Here is a 22,328-nt window from a genome sequence, read left to right as displayed (position 1 = left end):
CTTTCCACCTTTATACTCACTTTTCTGCAACTTTTATTTCTGTGCCTTTGTGTTTTCTCTTGTTTTTCCCAACTTTTCTGGAGAGGGCTGGAGTTCACCGTCCGGCCACTACTCCATCACGTGACTCCTCCGGCCGCAAGCTTGAGACCCCTGCTCTACACCATGATTGTGTGGCTAAACACAATTGAATAGTCATCGACAAATTTGGCAATTACAGCATGTTTGTTGGCAGAATCACAGATGGCATGAAGAAGCAAACTTGAGTGAGATAGATCTGTTGGGTGGCAACACAACAACAGCTTTGAACTCAGCATCAGTTAAACTAAGGAATTGATTGTGGATTTCAGGATAGGGAAGCCAGAACATAAACTAGTCCTTATCGAGAGGTCAATAGTGGAGAGGGCAAGAAATTTAAGATTCCTGGGTCTCAACACCTCTGAAGACTATTCTGGGATCATCAAGTCGATGATGGCAGGGTTGTTATATGCAGCAAGGCTAGAAAAACTGGACTTGTATCCATTGGAGTTTAGAAGGATGAGGGGGGACATGATTGAGGTATACAAAATCATCAGGGGGATAGACAAGGTGAAGTCTGATTACTTGTTCCCAATGATGGGGGAGACGAGGACTAGAGGGCATAGTTTAAGAATACAGGGTAGGCCCTTTAGGACGGAGATGAGAAAGCATTTTTTTACCCAGAGAAGTGTGAATCTGTGGAATGCTCTGCCACAGAGGGTGGTAGAGGCGGATTCGCTGACTATGTTCAAAAGAGAGTTAGATAAGACTCTTGTGGGTAACGGAGTTAAGGGTTATGGGGATAAGGCTGGAAAGGGGTACTGATGGTAATGATCAGCCATGATCTAAAATGGCGGTGCTGGCCCGACGGGCCAAATGGCCTACTCCAGCTCCTATTGTCTATTGTCAATTATATGAAGAAGGCACGCTAATGGCTATTGTTTTGTAAGGAGATTGAGGAGATTTGATATCAGACCTTAAGACATAGGGGCAGAAATGGACTATTCAGCTCATTGAGTCTTCGCAATAATCAATCATGAGCTGATCATTTTTCCACTCAGCCCAACTCCTCAGCCTTCTCCCCAGAACCTTTGATGCCCTGGCTCATCAAGAAACAATCAATCTCTGCCTTAAGTACACCCAAGGACTTGGCCTCCACAATTCCCTGGAGCAACAATTCCACAGATTCACCACTTTCTGGCTAAAGAAATTCCTCCACATGATATGGTTCAATGTGATCCCCTTTCATTCTCCTAAATTCCAATAAGTCAAAGAGGCATCAAATGTTCCTCAAATAACCCTTTCATTTCCCATTCCTAGAATCATCCTTGTGAAGCTCCTTTGAACCCTTTCTTCAATGAGGAGCCCAAAACTGCTTACAATACTCCAAGTGAGGTCTCTCTGATATTCCATTCCTCTTGAAATGAATGCCAGAATTGAACGAGGTTCAATTTTCTCCCCATTAAAAAAAAGTCTACCCATTTGTTTCTTCTACTAAACTGCACGACCATACACTTTTCAACATTGTATTTCATTTGGAAGTTCTCAGCCTATTCTCCAAATCTATCAAAGTCCACCTGCAACCACCCTGTGGTATAATGTAACTCAAGTGGTTTATATTCATAATTATTTTAACAAATAATGTCAAATTAACAATTTTACAGATGAAATTTGGTGTAAAAATGCATTTATATTAATTGTACAAATGTGTATGGAGAGCAGCGTGCAGGCAAAATCTTCGCTAGGATTCTACTAAATAGAATAATACCTAGTGTCGCCGAGAATATTCTCCAAGAATCACAGTGCGGCTTTCGCGCAAACAGAGGAACTACTGACATGGTCTTTGCCCTCAGACAGCTCCAAGAAAAGTGCAGAGAACAAAACAAAGGACTCTACATCACCTTTGTTGACCTCACCAAAGCCTTCGACACCGTGAGCAGGAAAGGGCTTTGGCAAATACTAGAGCGCATCGGATGTCCCCCAAAGTTCCTCAACATGATTATCCAACTGCACGAAAACCAACAAGGTCGGGTCAGATACAGCAATGAGCTCTCTGAACCCTTCTCCATTAACAATGGCGTGAAGCAAGGCTGTGTTCTCGCACCAACCCTCTTTTCAATCTTCTTCAGCATGATGCTGAACCAAGCCATGAAAGACCCCAACAATGAAGACGCTGTTTACATCCGGTACCACACGGATGGCAGTCTCTTCAATCTGAGGCGCCTGCAAGCTCACACCAAGACACAAGAGAAACTTGTCCGTGAACTACTCTTTGCAGACGATGCCGCTTTAGTTGCCCATTCAGAGCCAGCTCTTCAGCGCTTGACGTCCTGCTTTGCGGAAACTGCCAAAAAGTTTGGCCTGGAAGTCAGCCTGAAGAAAATTGAGGTCCTCCATCAGCCAGCTCCCCACCATGACTACCAGCCCCCCCACATCTCCAGCGGGCACACAAAACTCAAAACGGTCAACCAGTTTACCTATCTCGGCTGCACCATTTCATCACATGCAAGGATCGACAATGAGATAGACAACAGACTCGCCAAGGCAAATAGCGCCTTTGGAAGACTACACAAAAGAGTCTGGAAAAACAACCAACTGAAAAACCTCACAAAGATAAGCATATACAGAACCGTTGTCATACCCACACTCCTGTTCGGCTCCGAATCATGGGTCCTCTACCGGCATCACCTACGGCTCCTAGAACGCTTCCACCAACGTTGTCTCCGCTCCATCCTCAACATCCATTGGAGCGCTTTCATCCCTAACGTCGAAGTACTTGAGATGGCAGAGGTCGACAGCATCGAGTCCACGCTGCTGAAGATCCAGCTGCGCTGGGTGGGTCACGTCTCCAGAATGGAGGACCATCGCCTTCCCAAGATCGTGTTATATGGCGAGCTCTCCACTGGCCACCGTGACAGAGGTGCATCAAAGAAAAGGTACAAGGACTGCCTAAAGAAATCTCTTGGTGCCTGCCACATTGACCACCGCCAGTGGGCTGATATCGCCTCAAACCGTGCATCTTGGCGCCTCACAATTTGGCGGGCAGCAACCTCCTTTGAAGAAGACCGCAGAGCCCACCTCACTGACAAAAGGCAAAGGAGGAAAAACCCAACACCCAACCCCAACCAACCAATTTTCCCCTGCAGCCGCTGCAACCGTGTCTGCCTGTCCCGCATCGGACTGGTCAGCCACAAACGAGCCTGCAGCTGACGTGGACTTTTACCCCCTCCATAAATCTTCGTCCGCGAAGCCAAGCCAAAGAAGACAAATGTGTATGTTATGATATTTCTTTGTTATATTAGAACATGTATATAGATTATGAGAAACTCAATAAAAATACTTCAAAAAAACATGGAAGTCTATAGATGCTGTGATCATAATAAAAACACAGATATGCTGGAGAAACTCAGCAGGTCTCTCAGTGTCCATAGGAGGTAAAGATGTATTACTGCTATTTCAAGCTGAGCCCTTCCTCAAGGCATGTGCAAAAACAGGCATGGGCCTATATTAAAAGCCAGATGAGAAGGGTAGAATGGGAGACCAGGAGACAAAAGGTGGTAATTAGATATAAGAGGACTGGAGAGAGGAAATGTGAGAATTGATTGGGGGAGGGATGCATTTTTTAGCTCTGTGAAAGTGAGGAATTGTGTAACAAACAAGAAGAATTTGGACCAATCTAAATGTGTTCACAACCATAACTATCCGTTGATAGCTTACCATATATACTCGTGGAATAGTAGTTTTGGGGACAATTTTTCGGGTCAAATTTAGGGAGGGTGAACTTATATAAAGATACTACTTTTGACTCTGCTAAGTATCTGCGTTGTTCAAGACGTCAGGAGCTGGGATGGCTAGGACCAGGTTCAGAGCGTCAGTAGTTTGGATGGGTGGGTGGCCCAAGACTAGGATCTGTGGTCAAGGCATTGGAAGCTCCAGTGGGTGGGCATTGGGAGCTCGGATGGGTTGTCAGTCTGGGGGGGGTCAACTTTAAACACAATCGACGGTTAAAAAAAGAGTGACTTTTACAGGGGATCAACAATTATACAGGTATACAAGGTAACTAATTATGTGTATAATAGTTACAAGGGACTGACAATGCCGTGCTGGTTACTACTCGCTGTGCTGATCAATGCTGAGGCACTCAAGGCCAATGTAGGAAATGCCTGCAGCATGAGAACACTGTGAATCACTAATCAAGGGTGTCTGGCAAATATGATAACAAATATATAAGAATCAGCCGCGGACCATGTTCGGGGCTCACTTGGTTATAGATATCTAAGTTTCATGAGCAAGACTCTGTATCAACTGAGCAATGCAAGTTTGCAAATAAATGGTGTGTGGTTTAAAGTAAATTGGGTCTGAACCAAAAAGGAAAGAATTCCAGCAAAGGAGGCAGAGGAAAAGGAGAGGGAGAGGTTGGGGGGGTGGGGTGGGGGGAGAAAGATGGGAGGTAGGGAGGTGGCTGGGGCTAACAAAATCAGAGAAGTTGGTGTTAATGCCATCCGGTTGGAGGGTGTCAGGATGAAATATGAGGTGTTATTCCTCTAATGTGCGCTCTGTCTGGCAGTGCATGAGACTAAGGACAGACACATTGGCAAGGGAACGGGGCAGGGAATTGAAATGAATTGCCACTGGGAGATCCATGGTATTGCACTGGACAGAGCTGAGTGCTCCACAAATCAATCTCCCAGTCTGTGTCCAATCTCTCCGATGTAGAGGAGACCACAACAGGAGCACCGAATACAGTGGATGACACCTGCAGATTTACTTGTGAACCATTGCTTTACTTGCTGCCTTTAAAGGTGGCAAAAGAGAAGCTGCGAGTGCAACTGACCATCTCCTGCGGTCACAGGGGTAGGTACCAATGGGGCGATTAGTGGAAAAGAAGTGGATGTAGGGATACATGGAGGGAGCGGTCCTTGCAGAAAGTGGAGAGAGGAGGAGAAGGGAAGATGTGTCCTGTGGTGGGATCATATAGTAGGTGGGGGAAAAGGCAGAGGATGATGTGTTGGATGCAGAAATGGGTGGGGTTAGGTATGGACAAGGGGAATCCTGACCCTGCTGTGTGTGGAGATGAAGGGGGTCAGGGGAGAAGTGTGAGTAACGGAAGATATGCAGGTGAGGGCCGAGTAGATTGTGATGGATGGGAAGCCATGTTGTTTGAAGAAGGAGGACATCTCTGATGATCTGGGATGGACGACCTCATCCTGGCAGTAGTGGTATGTAAGGCATCAATGTCACACCTGGACAGGACATTAGCCATGGCATTTGCTTTTCCTCAGATGTGCATTATGTCCAAAGAAATTGTAGGATGAAGTCGAAGCGCTTGTACTTGAAGTGCATGTAAGAGGCTGGTGGTCTGTATAAATGGTGAAAGGACAACCTCTTAGTAAACTGTTCATTCTTAATGCAGGTGTACTAGTTAAGCATTGTAAAAGTCTCAAGCAACCTGAAAATCGTCATAGGTGTTGGATACCAGAGATTTTACTATATTTCAGATACTTCTTCTATCTTGCCCTCTTGCCCTCATATTCCTACATTTATTTAACTTTGTACATAATATCTGGAAGATTAACTAAAAATTGAGTTTCCTGGTTTGACAAAATTATCTAATTTCCTTGCAGTTACACAGTGGGGGGGGGGGGAGAGGGGTGGCCATTGATAACATTAAAGAGGTTGACCACGACAAAATAATTCTATTTACAACTCCCCTCTCCTTACTTCCTTTTACCTTTGTAACTTTTCATTATTTGTAATCTGATTATTTCTGTCCCCAATATAAATTAAGTGGTAAGTTACAATAGACAGTTCAAATACCAGCATTTTTTTTACAATATGTATGGAAGACAGAGTTTGTGGAGGAAATTCACAGAGAATACCTAAATCCTACATGTACAGCACCCTTCGTCAGAATGGAATGCAGGTCCACGAAGTGAGGCAGCAGCATTAACTGTTTTCACTATCTTGCCATTCTTTAAAATGATTGACTATACAGCCAGCATGATTAAATGTTGCACACCACAGATCTTTTTGCTGATGCCTGCCAGCAGCATACACTAGAAGGGAGCTCTCGCCATTGAGATGACAAAACCTTTCTGAATTACTTTCGTATTGGTAAATTGCAAGCACCACTGTTTCACCAAAAACAATAAATTCGAGGACATATTTTTTAGATTATCAACCAGTGGCTCTTACGTCTGCTATGATGAAGCACCTTCAGATATTGGCCATGGAGCAAATCAACCCATCTCAGGAAGGACTTGGCCTTATTTCAATTTATTTAACATCACAACAGATCAACGCCATTCAGCATCTCATTGGTCATACCCTATAGGTTAGATAACCTGGGCAATAAGAACATTCAAGTCAGACTATTGTTCATTGATCACAGCTCAGTATTCAATACCGTCATGCCAGTAAAACAAAATGACAAATTAAATGATATGAGATGCAGTCTGTCCCTCTGTAGCTGGATCCTTCCTCATCGGAAGTACCATCATGTCCTCCTCGCTGCCCATCAAATGAGGGGCACCACAAAGCTGCAAGCTCAGTCCAAGCTCTATTCCATGGGCACTCATAACTGCATAACCAAGTTCAGTTAATCTACAAATTTGCTCACACAGCCATTGTGATAACTGGAAATGATGAGACAGAATACTGGATGGAGATTGAGAATCTGGTTTTATGGTGTCAGAATAATAAGCTTGCTTTCAACCTCACCAAGACCAAGGAGCTTATTATGGATTTTAGAAAGGGGAGGCCAAGGGACCATGCACCTGTTCGCATTGATAGGAAGAAAGTACAGGGCTACTACCTAAAAACTCTGAGAGCCCTTTCTTAAGACTTATCCTGGAGCCAGAACATTGAGACAACCGTGAAGAAGGCACATTAATGCCTCTACTTTCTCAAGAGTCTGCAGAGATTTGCCATGTCAGCAAATACTCTCTCAACTCTTTACAGGTGTAGTGTGAAAAGTACACTGAGTGCATCACAGCCTAGTTTAGTAATTCAAATGACCAGGCATGCAGAAGGTACCAAATGAAGCCAGGTCCATCACAGAATCCGCCCTCCCAACCAATACATATATCTATGTGAGGTCTGGCTCGAGGCAGCAGTCAATATCATTAAGGAAAATCATCACCTTGGTCACAACCTCTGCCTTCACATTTCAGAATCAATGTACAAATATCTAAAAATCCCTGGTACAAGAACAGTTTCTTTCCAACTGCCATCAGGCTCTTGAACCTCCCCTTGTTTTAATTATTATGGACTGCTACAACACTATAAAAAGAACTGTCTGCACTCATTCAAAGCTACTTTTGTTTTCTTGTATTATGATAACTGTAAATATTCATCAACTCTACAATGTTAGAATGTAATTTTTTTTTAAATTTTAGGTGTTGTATTGAAGTTGCTTTTTATTTTTAAAAACAAGCACCTGTTCAGCTATAGCAAATAAATATTTCAGTACACATGTACATTGTTCAATGTACATGATAGGTGCATTATTTTTCTTTTCTGCGCTGATTGCATACTTCGTATCATCTCAATTTTCAACAGCTTCGGAGTATGTCACCTGTGTATTTTGATAGTTACTAATTAAATCCAACTGAAGGTTGAGCTTGCAGCGAACCAGCCGGTGGTCAGTGTGGCATTCCGCGCTAGGCATGACCCTGGTGTGGAGCACATCTCGTTTGTCACTTTCTCGCACCAGGATGTAGTCCAGGAGGTGCCAGTGTTTGGATCGGGGATGTATCCAGGTGGTCTTAAGGCTGTCCCTCTGCTGAAAAAGGGTGTTTGTAATGACAAGCCGCTGTTCTGCGCAGAGCTCCAACAGGAGGCGCCCATTGTCGTTGCACTTGCCGACGCCATGCTTGCCCAGGATTCCTGGCCAGGTTTCTGAGTCTTTGCCGACGCGAGCGTTGAAGTCGCCAAGGATGACAACCTTGTCGGCTGTAGGGGTGCGTTGGATGAGGTGGCGCAGGTCGGTGTAGAACTTGTCCTTTTCTGCTGGTTCCGCCTGGAGGGTTGGAGCATAGACACTGATGAGGGTGATGTGACGCTTGTTCTGAAGGGGGAGTCGCATGGTCACGTCTCCAGAATGGAGGACCATCACCTTCCCAAGATCGTGTTATATGGCGAGCTCTCCACTGGCCACCGTGACAGAGGTGCACCAAAGAAAAGGTACAAGGACTGCCTAAAGAAATCTCTTGGTGACTGCCACATTGACCACCGCCAGTGGGCTGATATCGCCTCAAACCGTGCATCTTGGCGCCTCACAGTTTGGCGGGCAGCAACCTCCTTTGAAGAAGACCGCAGAGCCTACCTCACTGACAAAAGGCAAAGGAGGAAAAACCCAACACCCAACCCCAACCAACCAATTTTCCCCTGCAACCGTGTCTGCCTGTCCCGCATCAGACTTGTCAGCCACAAACGAGCCTGCAGCTGACGTGGACTTTTTACCCCCTCCATAAATCTTCGTCCGCGAAGCCAAGCCAAAGAAGAAGAATTAAATCCAACTATATGCAAGATATTCCAAAGGATATGAAATATTGCTCGCAGAAAAGAATATCCTCACTTCAACATCAACATATCATGGGCCGTGTACACTGCCACATTTGCATTAATATTATTCAGTCTGTAGAGAGGCCATTGATACCAATAAGGCTGAGAGTTGGCCTTTACAATGTATCCTGCAGTCCGAGTAACCCAGCAATTAAATAGCATAAATTTAAGTGAGTAATCAGTTGGAATGAAATCTCACACTGAAAGCAGTTCAAGAATCTTTATTTTGACCCTTCCGTCGCACAAGTAACAAACAATCTTTTATTCTGTTCATTTCTACTGCTGTCAAATTGTATTTCGCCAGCTAGAAAGTCATAATCCCACCATTTAAACAAAGGAGATTCAAAACAATGGACATAGACTAGAAGGATCAAGGTTAACTCCAAAAGAACTGAATCAATAAAGTCATTAATCCAAGGATAAATCACCAACTAAAACATCATTCAGTAATCTAAACAGATCATTGTCACATTTCAAGCAATTTACTAATTAATTGAAACAACTAGAATAAAAAACACTCTCCTTCAATCAAAGACTTTCTGACGATACAGTTTGCTTGGCAGATTTCTTAACAAGAAATAACAATCAAACTATCGTGTAATAGTGCAATATTCACCATGGCAAATAGATGAGTAGTAATAATCAGATTATTGGACTGAACTGCTACATTCCAAACAAATAGGAAGTAGAGAACTGTAATCAAAACTGTAAGTCCATAATCAATTTCATCTGAAATCTGCATTTGCATGTAACCCTGCTCTCAAGAGGTTATCATTACAGGGTAATCCTCACCAAAGCAGCACTGAGAAACCACTGCATATCCCAGGCAGGAGTAAATTTACTCCACCCACCATAGTCTTAATATACCATCTTTATTCGGATGGGAATAACCACCAGATTTTCAAATGACAATAGTCATTTCAATCTTTTGTAGGCTTAATATTCTTGATGTGCAGTAGCCAGCTCAACTATTTCACAAATTCATACTTTTTCACAAAAAAGAAATTATATCCTTGCACAGTGCAACAATAATAACCTGTCTTGGAAAATTTAAAATGTATACATTACAAGAATGTTGGACCAACTCACAGCAGTCATTTTAATTGTCACCTCACCGAAGTGGAATAGAAGCTAAGGCCTGTATTACATCTTCCAAGAATTCATTACTGTCCATTTTCATCCAATGACTAGTTAAAATTAATAGCACTGGGATTGGAGGTGAAGAGGCACAATGGGAACACTGCATCCACCTCTAAACCATTTGAATAAAGTGAGTCACTGAGGAAACAAATATCTAGAAATTCACTTTGTGACATCTTACTTCTTTCTGAAAAGATCAATCTATGTTATTGCCTAACAAAAACAATTCCACTGGTACTGACAGAGTTCATTTTCAACAGAGTTTATTATTTCAAATTTTTCTTTGACCATATTTATTGATACAATATTGTCATTATATATTGTTACATCCTGTCAGATTCTACTCTTGCTACATTATGCTATCTTGTTCTTTTTCTTTCTAATTCTCAATTTCCTGTCACCTGAATGCTTCTTCCACATTTATCAACCATTACTCCAACCAAGTCTCACCTACTTCATCACAACATTTGAAACATTATTCACCCCTCCCCAAATTAATTTGTCAATACACAAGTTCCAAACCAGATTTAAATCCCAAAAGAGATGCCCTAATAATGTCCCACAAATACATATAACCTAACAGAGATCAACGAAAACTTCAGGGAATTCTACGAACAACTATGTCAAACTGAAAACTAAGGGAAAGACAAAATTGATGAATTTTTAACTAAAATTAAACTGCCGAAATTACAAACAGAGGAGCAAAATAAACTTATAAAACCATTTGAAATAGAAGAAATACAGGAGATATTAAAAAAACTACCGAACAATAAAACACCGGGAGAGGATGGACTCCCAATAGAATTCTATAAAACATTTAAAGACTTATTAATTCCTCCTCTCCTGGAAGGAATGAACCAGATTGAAAAAACACAAAACATACCAGATTCATGCAAAACAGCAATAATTACAGTAACACCAAAGACGGGGAAAGATTCACTAACACCAGCATCGTATAGACCAATATCTCTCCTTAACACAGATTATAAGATAATAGCTAAACTATTAGCAAACAGATTGGCCGACTGTGTACCAAAAATAGTAAAACTAGACCAAACTGGATTTATTAAAAAAAGACGAACATCGGACAATATCTATAAATTCATTAACTTAATCCATGCAGTACAAGGAAAAAAAAACTCCAACTGTAGTGGTTGCTTTAGACGCAGAGAAAGCCTTTGACAGAGTAGAATGGAATTATTTATTCAAAGTACTACAAAAATTCAACCTACCAGAGAAATATATTAATTGGATTAAAGCATTATATAAGAGACCAATGGCGAAAGTGACAGTAAATGGATATATATCAAACCAATTTAACTTAAGCAGATCAACAAGGCAGGGATGTCCACTATCTCCCTCACTGTTCACGTTAGCTATAGAACCACTAGCAGAACTGATAAGAACAGAAAATAAAATAAGAGGGATAAAAATAAAAGAGAAGGAATATAAAATCAGTCTATTTGCAGATGACGTTATAATATACTTAACAGAACCAGAAATATCAATAAAAGAATTACATAAGAAATTGAAGGAATATGGAGAAGTATCGGGGTACAAGATCAACGCAAATAAAAGTGAAGGAAAAGACAACAAAATGAACTGACTCAGTATATAAAAGTAAAAAACAAAAATTTCTGTTTATTTTTATTAAGTGACGACATTGTTTAACGTGTTTAATGTATCTTATAGATTGAACTTTAAATAAATGGGAAGGGGGGGTGAGGGAGGGAGGGAAGGGAGGGGGAAAAAAGGGGAGAAAATGACACTATATATTCAAGAGAAAAAATGTCTGTATGTATTTTGGTCAGTATGGTTTATAGTGTGGAAAATAAAAAATTTAAAAAAAAAACAATGTCCCACAAATTGAAAATCCATTTTAGACCATACAGTCATCTCTCCAATCTGCTTGGTTCCTTACCAATAACAATATGTAAATAATCAGTGTTGTGGATCTGACTATTAAGTTAGAACATAAAACTCCCTTTACAGAACTCCTTTTCATATATGTCATTAATTTAAATCTGGTACTTAACATCAGATCACCCTCTTTTCACTTCATGTCCCTCTGAATAAATGCCCTGAAGCTGGCAATAAGTTGGCAACAAAATATTCAGTATTCATATACAAGGCTGTAGAGAATGGCATCCGACTTCCTGATTATACCACCTCAAACTCATTATCTATCAATAAAAGTCCCAGAAGATGTAAACACATCTGATGGATATTGTTGCTAGATATTGTACTGATCTGTCAACTCTCATGTGTTCCTGTTACAGCATGCCATTTGTCCTACCATCACCATCAGAATTTAATTTAAATATTTATTAGGTTCAGCTTTTATTTGAAATCTATTGATTTGAGGAAAAAAAACTAATTAGCTTATTTCAACATTCCAATAACTTTCATTTATCATGCAGACTTCAGTACTAAAGTTTGACAGTCAGTGGTGCCTTACTTCGACTGATAAATTAAACCAAGGTCCCTTCTTCCAGATGTACGTTGATGAACCATGACACTATTGCAAAGAATGCAGCTATTTCTGCTGTTTTAAGTTCACAGAAACAAATTATAATTATTATCAAGCTATTATCAGAATGCTGGTTCTGGAAGCTTCCTGAATGCTTGTTGACAATGATGTTTTGCAAGGTTTAACTCAATTCTACTCGACCGTATAGCATTTTGAAAATACACAATGCAAGGCCTATACACAAAGATTCACTGCTATCCAAAGACTTTTCTACCATTATAACTAAATTCAAAACAAATCAATTTGCAGCAAGAAATGTCACAGTCCTGCTTTTAATTTAGATTCAGCCTTGTAACTTATTTTTCAACCACTCACCACCTGCTTCAAAAAGACATCCATTATTCTAGTGCCTCAGAAGAGGAAGGCGACCTGCCTCAATGACCATCAACTGGAGTTGAAGCACTGAGAGGATGGTTAAGAAACATATCGACTCTTATCTCAGAAAGGACATGCATCCACTTTAATTTGCCTATTATCACAACAGGTCAATTACAGATGCTATCTCACTAGTCCTCCACTATGTTGTTCACTGATGAGAGCTCGGTGCTCAATACCATCATAACAGTAAAATTTATGACTTAACTGGAGGATCTAAGTCCATATTCATCCCTTTGCAACTGGATCCTTGACATCCTCCTTAACAGACCCCAATCAGGGCAAATTAGTAACATCTCCTTCATGTTGACCATCAACACAAAGGCATCCCAAGGCTGCACCTGCTCTATTCTCCATTCACTCATAACTGAATAGCCAAAATGGCTCCAACACAATCTAAAAATTTGCTGACAACATCACAATTATTAGCTGAATAACTGAAATATAGGATAGAGTTAAGAATCTGGTTAAGTGGTGCCAGAGCAATCTTGCTCTCAACATCTCCAAGATCAAGGTGCTTATTGTTGATTTTAAGAAGGAGCAGCCAAGCAACTACACACCTGCTTCCATTGTTGGGAAGGAGGTATAGACAGTTAGTACCTTCAAGTTTCTGGGAGTCCACATTTTAGAAGGTCTCACCTGGAGTTAGCACACTGAGGCAAACAACACTTCTAATTTTTTAGAGTTTGAGGAGATTGGGATGTTTAAAAATTTTTTAAAATATTTTATTTATTATAAAACCAAGTCATAGCCACAATTACATGATTAAAATATTAAAAAATTATCAAAAACCTTCATGGTTATATAGAAAAAACTTAATTACAAGAAATCCGAAAGAAAAAAAAACCCTAATCACCCCACCCCCCCCCCCACTAAATTTTACCCCTACCCTTAACCAAATTCTAACCACCTACCCCACTAAATAGAAAAAGAAACTAGGAAAGAAATAGATAAGGAGAATAACTCAAATTATTCATTTACTATATGATATGGAGATCCAGCAGCATTCATGACCAGTCTTAACCCCATACTACCCCATTCTACCTGATCAAAAGCTTTTTCTGCATCCAGCGATAAAACCAAAGGTAAGTGGGATTCTTCCCGAGAGACATTTATCAAACTAATCAATTTAACCATATTATCGCTGAGTATCTACCTTAAATAAAACCAGTTTGATCAAATTCAGTAAAGATTGCGCTAATCTGTTTGCCAAAACCTGAGCCAAAATCTTAAAATCAACATTCAATAACGAAATTGGCCTATCAGACCCCAGGTTTAATGGATCTTTTTTTAAGGATCACTGTAATAATTGCTTGAGAAAACAATTCTGGAACCAATTGCATATCCGATACCTGTTGAAGATCTTCCTCAAATACTGGAAAAACTAAACTTTGAAATTTTTTATAAAATTCTACCGTAAACCCAACCTCCCCCGGAGATTTACCATTTGGCATAGAATTCAAAGCAGATCTAATTTCTCTCAAACCAATTGGTCTCTCCAACTGATCCCTAGTCTAGTCATTTAACCTTGGCAGCTGTAGTCCTCTTAAGAACTCCTCTATGTTGTTCTCATCTTGTCTTATTTCAGAGGTATACATTTTCTGTAAAATTCCTTAAATTGGTCATTGATATCTTGAGATCTACAAGATACCCGAATTCTTCCTCACTGTCTTTATACTTTTTGACATTTGTTCAGATTTCAACTGCCATCTCATAACTCATAATATCTGATTAGATCATTATAACATTTCAACTCTATAAGTTTGTAACGTACTATATTCCAATTTCAAAACATCCAATTTACCCCTCTTCTCCTTATTCTTTTTCTCCTTTTGTAACTCCATTTCTAAAACTCTAATTTCCTGTTCCAACCTTTCTGATTCAGCTAAGTACTGTTTTTTCAATCTAACTGTATAACTAATAATCTGTCCTCTCAAAAACACTTTAAGTGAACCCCACAATACAAACTTACTGGTCACCGAATCTCTATTTATATCCAAAAACTGTTGAATTTGTTCTGTTATAAACTTACAAAATCCCTCATCTTTTAAAAATGATGGATTAAACCTCCAACAATAAGAGGGTTGCGACATTTCAGTCCCAACGTATGCAACAACACTAAAGAATGGTCAGATAAAAGCCTAGCTTTATATTCAGTCTTCACTACATTATGTAATAATTGAGTAAACATTAAAAAATTTCATTTCTAGATTAAGTATCATATTGTGCTGAATGATACGAATCGTCTTTCTCTTTCACATTCATCTTCCTCCACACATCAATTAAATTCAATTCCTTCATCAAAAACAATAACTTCTTAGCCATTTTTTTCTTATGTACAATCTTACCTGACTTATCCATCACTGGATCCAAACAACAATTAAAATCACACCCTATTATCATTTGATCTGTAGATTCTGACATATTAAGCAAAACAACTTGAGAAAAACTTTCATCATTGACATTTGGTGCATAGATATTAACCAAAGTCCAAGATTCTGAAAAAATCTTACAATTAATTATCAAAACTCTCCCAATTGCCTCATATACAGATTCCAGAGTAAAAGATAAATTCTTATGAATTAAAATCGCTACTCCTCTATCTTTCAAATTAAAAGAAGAATAAATAACTTGACCTACCCAATCCCTTTTTAATTTTTGATGCTCAGTATCCGTTAAATACGTTTCTTGGAAAAATGTAACATCAACTTTAAATTTCTTAATATAATTTAACACTGTCTTACGCTTAATCGGATTATTCAGCCCATTCACATTAAATGTAGCAAATTTTAATTAGCCATCTGCTTTATCCTCTTCATAGTCTATGCAGCTGGATCTCCAGCTCAACAAATCAAAACAAATCACCTCCTTAAAGAAAGAAAAAGAAAAAACATATTTGTGTGTGTATATACATATATACTCCTCTGAGTAACAAGTATGATCTCCCCAAAAACACAGGAAGCAGCCCAAGTCACTAAGCAAATGATGGTTTCAGCTGAGCTACAATGTGCTCACATCCCCCGAGACAGATTTATCACAACTTCAAAGTTCACATTTCAAGTATGATAAATTTCCTCCAATTCTTTGTTCACTTGATCTTCATCCATCGAACGCTCTTCAGAATTATTCAAACTCTCTCGCTGCGTTTCCTCCAACTGACCTTTATTCCTCCCCTTCAAAGACTCATCTCCACCTCCATTCTTTCTCGTTTGGGTTGGGGAAGACCAACCTTTCTTAAGATCTGGCAGACTTCGAGAATTCCAAGGCCGCTCTCTCATCATTAAAAAAGCGAGAATCATAGTCACCATATAAAACTTTCAACACCACAGGGAATCAAAAAGAAAATTTATAACCTTTCTGCCAAAGAACCACTTTTGTAGGGTGAAATTCTTTATGCCTTTTAATAACATTCTGACTTAAATTCACATAAAAAATTACCCTTCAATTTTGAGTCAAAAAAGGGCATCCATGTTGTCTTGCATTCTGTACTGCCAGTCGCAAAATTAATTCCCTATCTTGATATCTCAGGTATAGAATCAAATCCGATCAGGGTTTATGACCAGACATTGATTTACATCTTAAAGCTCTATGCACTCTGTCCAGTTCCAACCTCTCTGAAAACATTTCAGTGCCCAACACCTTTGGTATCCATTCACACAAAAAAAAATCACCGGATCTGATCCTTCAAGCTCTTCTGGTAGTCCAACAGCCTACAGCTCTGATTCTCCAGGGTGTCAATTTTTTCAATAAATCAGCATTCTCGACTCTCCATCCCATAAAAGAATTATCGGACAAATCAAATTTTTCTTGATAATGACGAATAGTTTTAACATAGTCCTCCGATTTGTCATCCATCCTCTTCACTTTTTCTTGCACTTTATCCACCATTTTTGCATGTTTCACCATTTCAGCCTTAACAGTAGAAATATCATCCCGAACACTTGCCAGTTGATTATTAACAGAAGTAAAACTCACTGATACGTGTTGTTACATAATTTGGAACTGTCCATCAAAATATTCTTTATATTCAGTAAAAGGGCCTACCCTGACCAGGTTTAAGTTTTTTAGGCACCTCTTCTTCTGGATCGCTGATCAGCTCTTCCCCAGAGCTGTGTCCATGTGGCTGATCCTCTCCCCCTTCTGCTGCCCATTTAAGTTTCTTCTCGATCTCCTCAGCTCCCCTCTCCCCGTTCCCTCGAGTATGGGACGCGCTCTCAGTCGATGCAGACTTGCTGACTGACGAGCAGTAGCCCCCCCACCCCGGGTTAAAAGTGCTCAGTATAGTGTGCATGCGCACTGCACCATCAGCTTCAGGAGGGGAGATCCGGACACCATCTTTCCCAGGGCTCCGCAGTCCAGGCACCAGTGCCACCAACAGCGCTGCCAGCAGTCGATGTTACCCATGGTGGGGGAGGTGGGGGGGAGGAATAATTGAGGTCGCAGGCTCCATTTCTAAAGTAGGCTGAACTTCTAAACTTACTGATGGTCTTAAAGTCGGTTTCTTCGTCGTTTGAGCTCTAGTTTTCTTCATAGTTGTATTTAGTTACTTGTTAAATCACAATTTAATAACTTTGATGTAGTTTAAGGTCACTTCAAAACGGGCTTTTATTCAGATATTCTGGGAGAGATGTTCCAACATGTCTCTCTCTGATGCCATCATGCCACGCCCTCCCCCCACCCCCCCCCTGCCCCCCCCCCCCCCCCCCCCGGCCCCCGAGATTGGCATGTTGACAAATATCTACAGGTGCACAAAGCAAAGTATACTGACTGGTTTCATCACAGCCTGGATTAATAATTTGAATGTCCAGGAAAGCAGAAGGCTTCAGAAAGCATCGATCTTAGCCAGACCCATTGCAGGTTCTGTCTCCCATCCATTAGACAATAGACAATAGGAGCTGGAGTAGGCCATTTGGCCCGTCAGGCCAGCACCGCCATTTTAGATCATGGCTGATCATTACCATCAGTACCCCTTTCCAGCCTTATCCCCATAACCCTTAACTCCGTTACCCACAAGAGTCTTATCTAATTCTCTTTCGAACATAGTCAGCGAATCCGCCTCTACCACCCTCTGTGGCAGAGCATTCCACAGATTCACACTTCTCTGGGTAAAAAAATGCTTTCTCATCTCCGTCCTAAAGGGCCTACCCTGTATTCTTAAACTATGCCCTCTAGTCCTCGTCTCCCTCATCATTGGGAACAAGTAATCAGACTTCACCTTGTCTATCCCCCTGATGATTTTGTATACCTCAATCATGTCCCCCCTCATCCTTCTAAACTCCAATGGATACAAGTCCAGTTTTTCTAGCCTTGCTGCATATGACAACCCTGCCATCCCTGGAACTAACCTTGTAAATCTGCGCTGCACACCCTCTATAGCTAGTATGTCCTTCCTCAAGTTTGGAGACCAGAACTGGACGCAATACTCCAGGTGGGGTCTCACCAGGGCCCTGTATAACTGCAGAAGGGCGTCTCTGTTCCTATACTCCAATCCCCTCTTTATGAAAGCCAACATTCCATTTGCCTTCTTCACAGCTTTCTGAACCTGCATGCTAGCCTTCAGTGACCGGTGAACAAGTACACCCAGATCCATTTGCACTTCCCCACTCCCTAGCTTGTCTCCATTTAAATAATACTCAGCTTTCCTATTACTTCCCCCAAAATGAATAACCTCACATTTGTTCACATTGAAATTCATCTTCCATTTAGCCGCCCACTCCTCCAGCCTGTCCAAGTCCCTCTGCATTTTCCTTACATCCTCCTCACACCCCACACCGCCACCCAGTTTAGTGTCATCTGCAAATTTGCTCATGTTATTCACAATCCCCTCATCCAAATCATCAACATAAACTACAAACAACTGAGGACCCAACACCGATCCCTGAGGCACTCCACTCGTCACATCCTGCCATTCTGAAAAAGACCCATTTACTCCAACCCTTTGTTTCCTATCTCTTAACCAATTTCCTATCCATGTCAGCACCTTACCTCCAATACCATGCTCCCTGATCTTGCCCACTAGACTCCCGTGCGGTACCTTATCAAAGGCCTTCTGGAAGTCCAAATACACCACATCCACTGGCTCTCCCGAGTCCACCCTCTTTGTCACATCCTCAAAAAATTCCAGAAGGTTAGTCAAGCATGACTTACCCTTAAGGAATCCATGCTGACTAGCCCTTATACTATTACTACTGACTAAGTGTTCTGCTATTTCTCCTTTTATGATGGACTCCAATATCTTCCCCACCACTGATGTCAGGCTAACCGGTCTATAATTTCCCGTTTTCTCCCTCCCTCCTTTCTTAAAAAGCGGCACCACATCAGCCACTCTCCAATCCTCAGGGACCTCCCCGGAATCTATGGAACTTTGGAAAATGTCGACCAGTGCCTCCACAATTTCCATAGCCACCTCTTTAAGCACCCTAGGATGCAGCCCATCAGGCCCTGGGGATTTATCAGCCCTCAGTCCCAACAATTTACTCATAACCTCCTGCTTCTAGATCCGGATATCCATTAGATCCCCTATCTCCCCAGTAAAGTTCCCCAAGTCTCTTGGTACCGCATGACCACTACCCCCTAACTGACTATAACCTATATCCTCCTTGGTGAAGACAGTTGCAAAGTATTTGTTAAATTCCTCTGCCATCTCCTTGTTTCCGGTAATAATTTCACCCTTGCCCATTTTCAAAGGGCCAATTTTAGACCGAACCAATTTCTTCTTCACATACTTAAAAAAGCTTTTGCTATCCTCCGCAATATTATCTGCTAATTTCCTCTCGTACTTCATTTTCCCGTCTCTTATGGCTTTCTTAGTTACCCTCTGATGTTCTTTGAAGGTTTCCCAATCCTCTAATTTCCCACTCCGCTTCGCTATCTTATAATTACTCCCTTTGGACTTGATAATGCACTTGATTTCGTTAGTTAGCCAGGGCTGCCATTTGCATCTCCGAGAGCCTTTCCTCCACTTTGGAAAAAATTTGTCCTGAATCCTGTGAAAAATGTCCATAAAAACCTGCCATTTTTCCCCAGTTGTCCTCCCAGCTAGTGTATCTTCCCATTTTATTTTGGATAGCTCCTCCCTCATAGCTGCAAAATTCCCTTTATTTAACTGAAGTACAGATGCTTCCGACTTCCTTTCCATTTCCCTTTCTAATTGCAGCTTAAAAGTAACCATACCATGGTCACTATTCCCTAATGGCTCCCCTACATCAAGGTCACTTATTAAGTCTGCGTCGCTGCACAGCACCCAGTCCAGAATCGACTTCCCCCTGGTAGGTTGAAAAGGTAATTGTGAGATGCAACCTAAAGAAAGCAGCCAACATCATAAGAGATCTCCATCAGCCTAGTCACAACTTCTTCTCACTGCTACCTTCTGACAGAAGGAACAGAAGCCTGAAGCCCAGCACCTCAATGTTAAATAACAGATATTTTCCAACTACCATTGGGTTCTTCAACCTCCACTGGTTACACTAATCATGGACTCCTCTCACACCACTAATGGATAGTCTGTATATTGCAAAGTTACTTTTTTACCAATGCATTAATTACCCATCTATATTCTGCACTTTGTATCTTTTAAATTTGATTTTTGTTTATTGCTGTCGACTTTTTTTAAATGAAGTACCTGTTTGGCTGCAAGTAGTAGGAAATTCAGTGAAGGGTGGTCACTGTACAAAGTACATGTTAATAAACTCATTGTTGTTAATAAAACAGAAAGAAAATCTACTCAACCATCATTAAAAACATTATTTATTAACTTCCTTATCATTGATCACACCCAGAGTTTTACATATACTTATTGTCAACGCTGATGAACCTCCAGTCTTTTTTCTCCAATTCTTTTACCCGGCACTGTTTGTGATCCCATCCAAAGGCAAAGCTCCAACAATTGAGAGCCCTGAGCACTTTTATATCATTTTGATTAAATAAGGACTGCAAACCTGTTTATGAGCCCAAGACAGAGGAGCAGAAATAGGCTATTCAGCCCATCGAGTCTGCCCCCCCCCACCATTCAATCAAGAACTGATCCATTTTCTCACTCAGCCCCACTGCCCAGCTTTCTCCCCATAACCTTTGATGCCCTGGTAATTCAAGAACCTATCACTCTACACCTTAAATTCACCCAATGATGGCCTCCACAACTGCCTGTGGCAACAAATTCCAGATTAGTCTCCGCATCAATAATCAATATGGTACCATTTCACTTGATGGGACCTGATTCTAAATTGCTGAATCATTCACATCAGTTCCTCAGATGTCCTGGTGTGCTCAAGTTCCCTCTCTTACTAGGTATTCAGAAACGTTTTTTTTTTAAATACCCAGACACAACCTTTGTCTTTTTTAGACTATCAGCACTTCTCAATTAGGCAGAATCACACATTTAATTCTTTCTTTACTTTGCTGTTTTGTGATGAGAAACTTGTCACTCTGAGCTCACTAACACCATCATCACACTGAGCACTGGCACACCTCAGGGCTGTGTGCTCAGTCTTCTCTTATTCACACTACTGACCCAAGACTGCATCACCAGATTCAGCATCATCAAGTTTGCAGGTGACGCGACAGGATCTGGCCTCATCAGCAACAACGGTGATTCAAAATACAGAGAAGAGGTGGAGAGCCTCGTGAAATGGTGCAAGAATAGCAATCAAAGTCTCAAGTGGACAAGACAAAGATTGTGGACTTCAGCAAGACCAGGGACGATCACACTCCACTACACATTAATAGCTCGGCCTTGGCGAGAGTGGAAAATATCAGTTCTTTGGACTCCACTTAATAAGTGACATATCCTGGACACACATGTCAGGAAGACACAACAACATTTCCTTAGAAGGCAGAGGTGGGCAAGATTACCAGCAACCATTCTATCAACTTTCTACAGGAACTCTACAGAGAACATCCTGGCAAGCTGCACACAGTGTGGTATGGTTGCTATACAACATCGGAGTGGAGGTCAATCCACAGGACCAGAAAAGCAGCAGAGAAGATTACTTGGGTCACCCTTCCCCCAACTGACATGATCTACCAGGATTGTTGTTTGAAGAGGACATGCAAAATCTGGGAAGACACCTACCATCCTACATCTAGCATCTTCCAACTACTCCTATTGGGAAAAAGATACAGATTATCAGAAACAGAACCACCAGGCTGAGGTACAGCTTCTTCCTACAGGCAGTGAGACTGCTGAATGACTGCTACACACACACACACACACACATATATATATATATATATACACACACATATACATATATATATATATATATACATATACATACATATATATATACACACATATATATACATATATACATATACATATATACATATACACATATATATACATATATATATATATATATATATATATGGAGGACCTCAGTTTTCTTCAGGCTGACTTCCAGGCCAAACATTTTGGCAGTTTCCGCAAAACAGGACGTCAAGCGCTGAAGAGCTGGCTCTGAATGGGCAACTAAAGCGGCATCGTCTGCAAAGAGTAGTTCACGGACAAGTTTCTCTTGTGTCTTGGTGTGAGCTTGCAGGCGCCTCAGATTGAAGAGACTGCCATCCGTGCGGTACCGGATGTAAACAGCGTCTTCATTGTTGAAGTCTTTCATGGCTTGGTTCAGCATCATGCTGAAGAAGATTGAAAAGAGGGTTGGTGCGAGAACACAGCCTTGCTTCACGCCATTGTTAATGGAGAAGG

The 22,328-nt window shown here is 41.0% G+C and overlaps 1 protein-coding gene across 2 annotated transcripts in view; it reads right to left on the bottom strand.

Moving 5' to 3' along the window:
* The window catches only part of phlpp1 (PH domain and leucine rich repeat protein phosphatase 1), a 186,697-nt gene that overhangs the window by 114,785 nt on the left and 49,584 nt on the right, over window positions 1-22,328 (bottom strand). The gene's annotated exons all lie outside the window — the stretch shown is intronic.

The sequence above is a fragment of the Narcine bancroftii genome, chromosome 1 (assembly GCF_036971445.1).
Source record: "Narcine bancroftii isolate sNarBan1 chromosome 1, sNarBan1.hap1, whole genome shotgun sequence".
Classification (NCBI taxonomy): Eukaryota; Metazoa; Chordata; class Chondrichthyes; order Torpediniformes; family Narcinidae; genus Narcine; species Narcine bancroftii.
The sequence above is the reverse complement of the archived record's forward strand: the minus strand, read 5'-3'. Positions and strand labels throughout refer to the sequence as shown.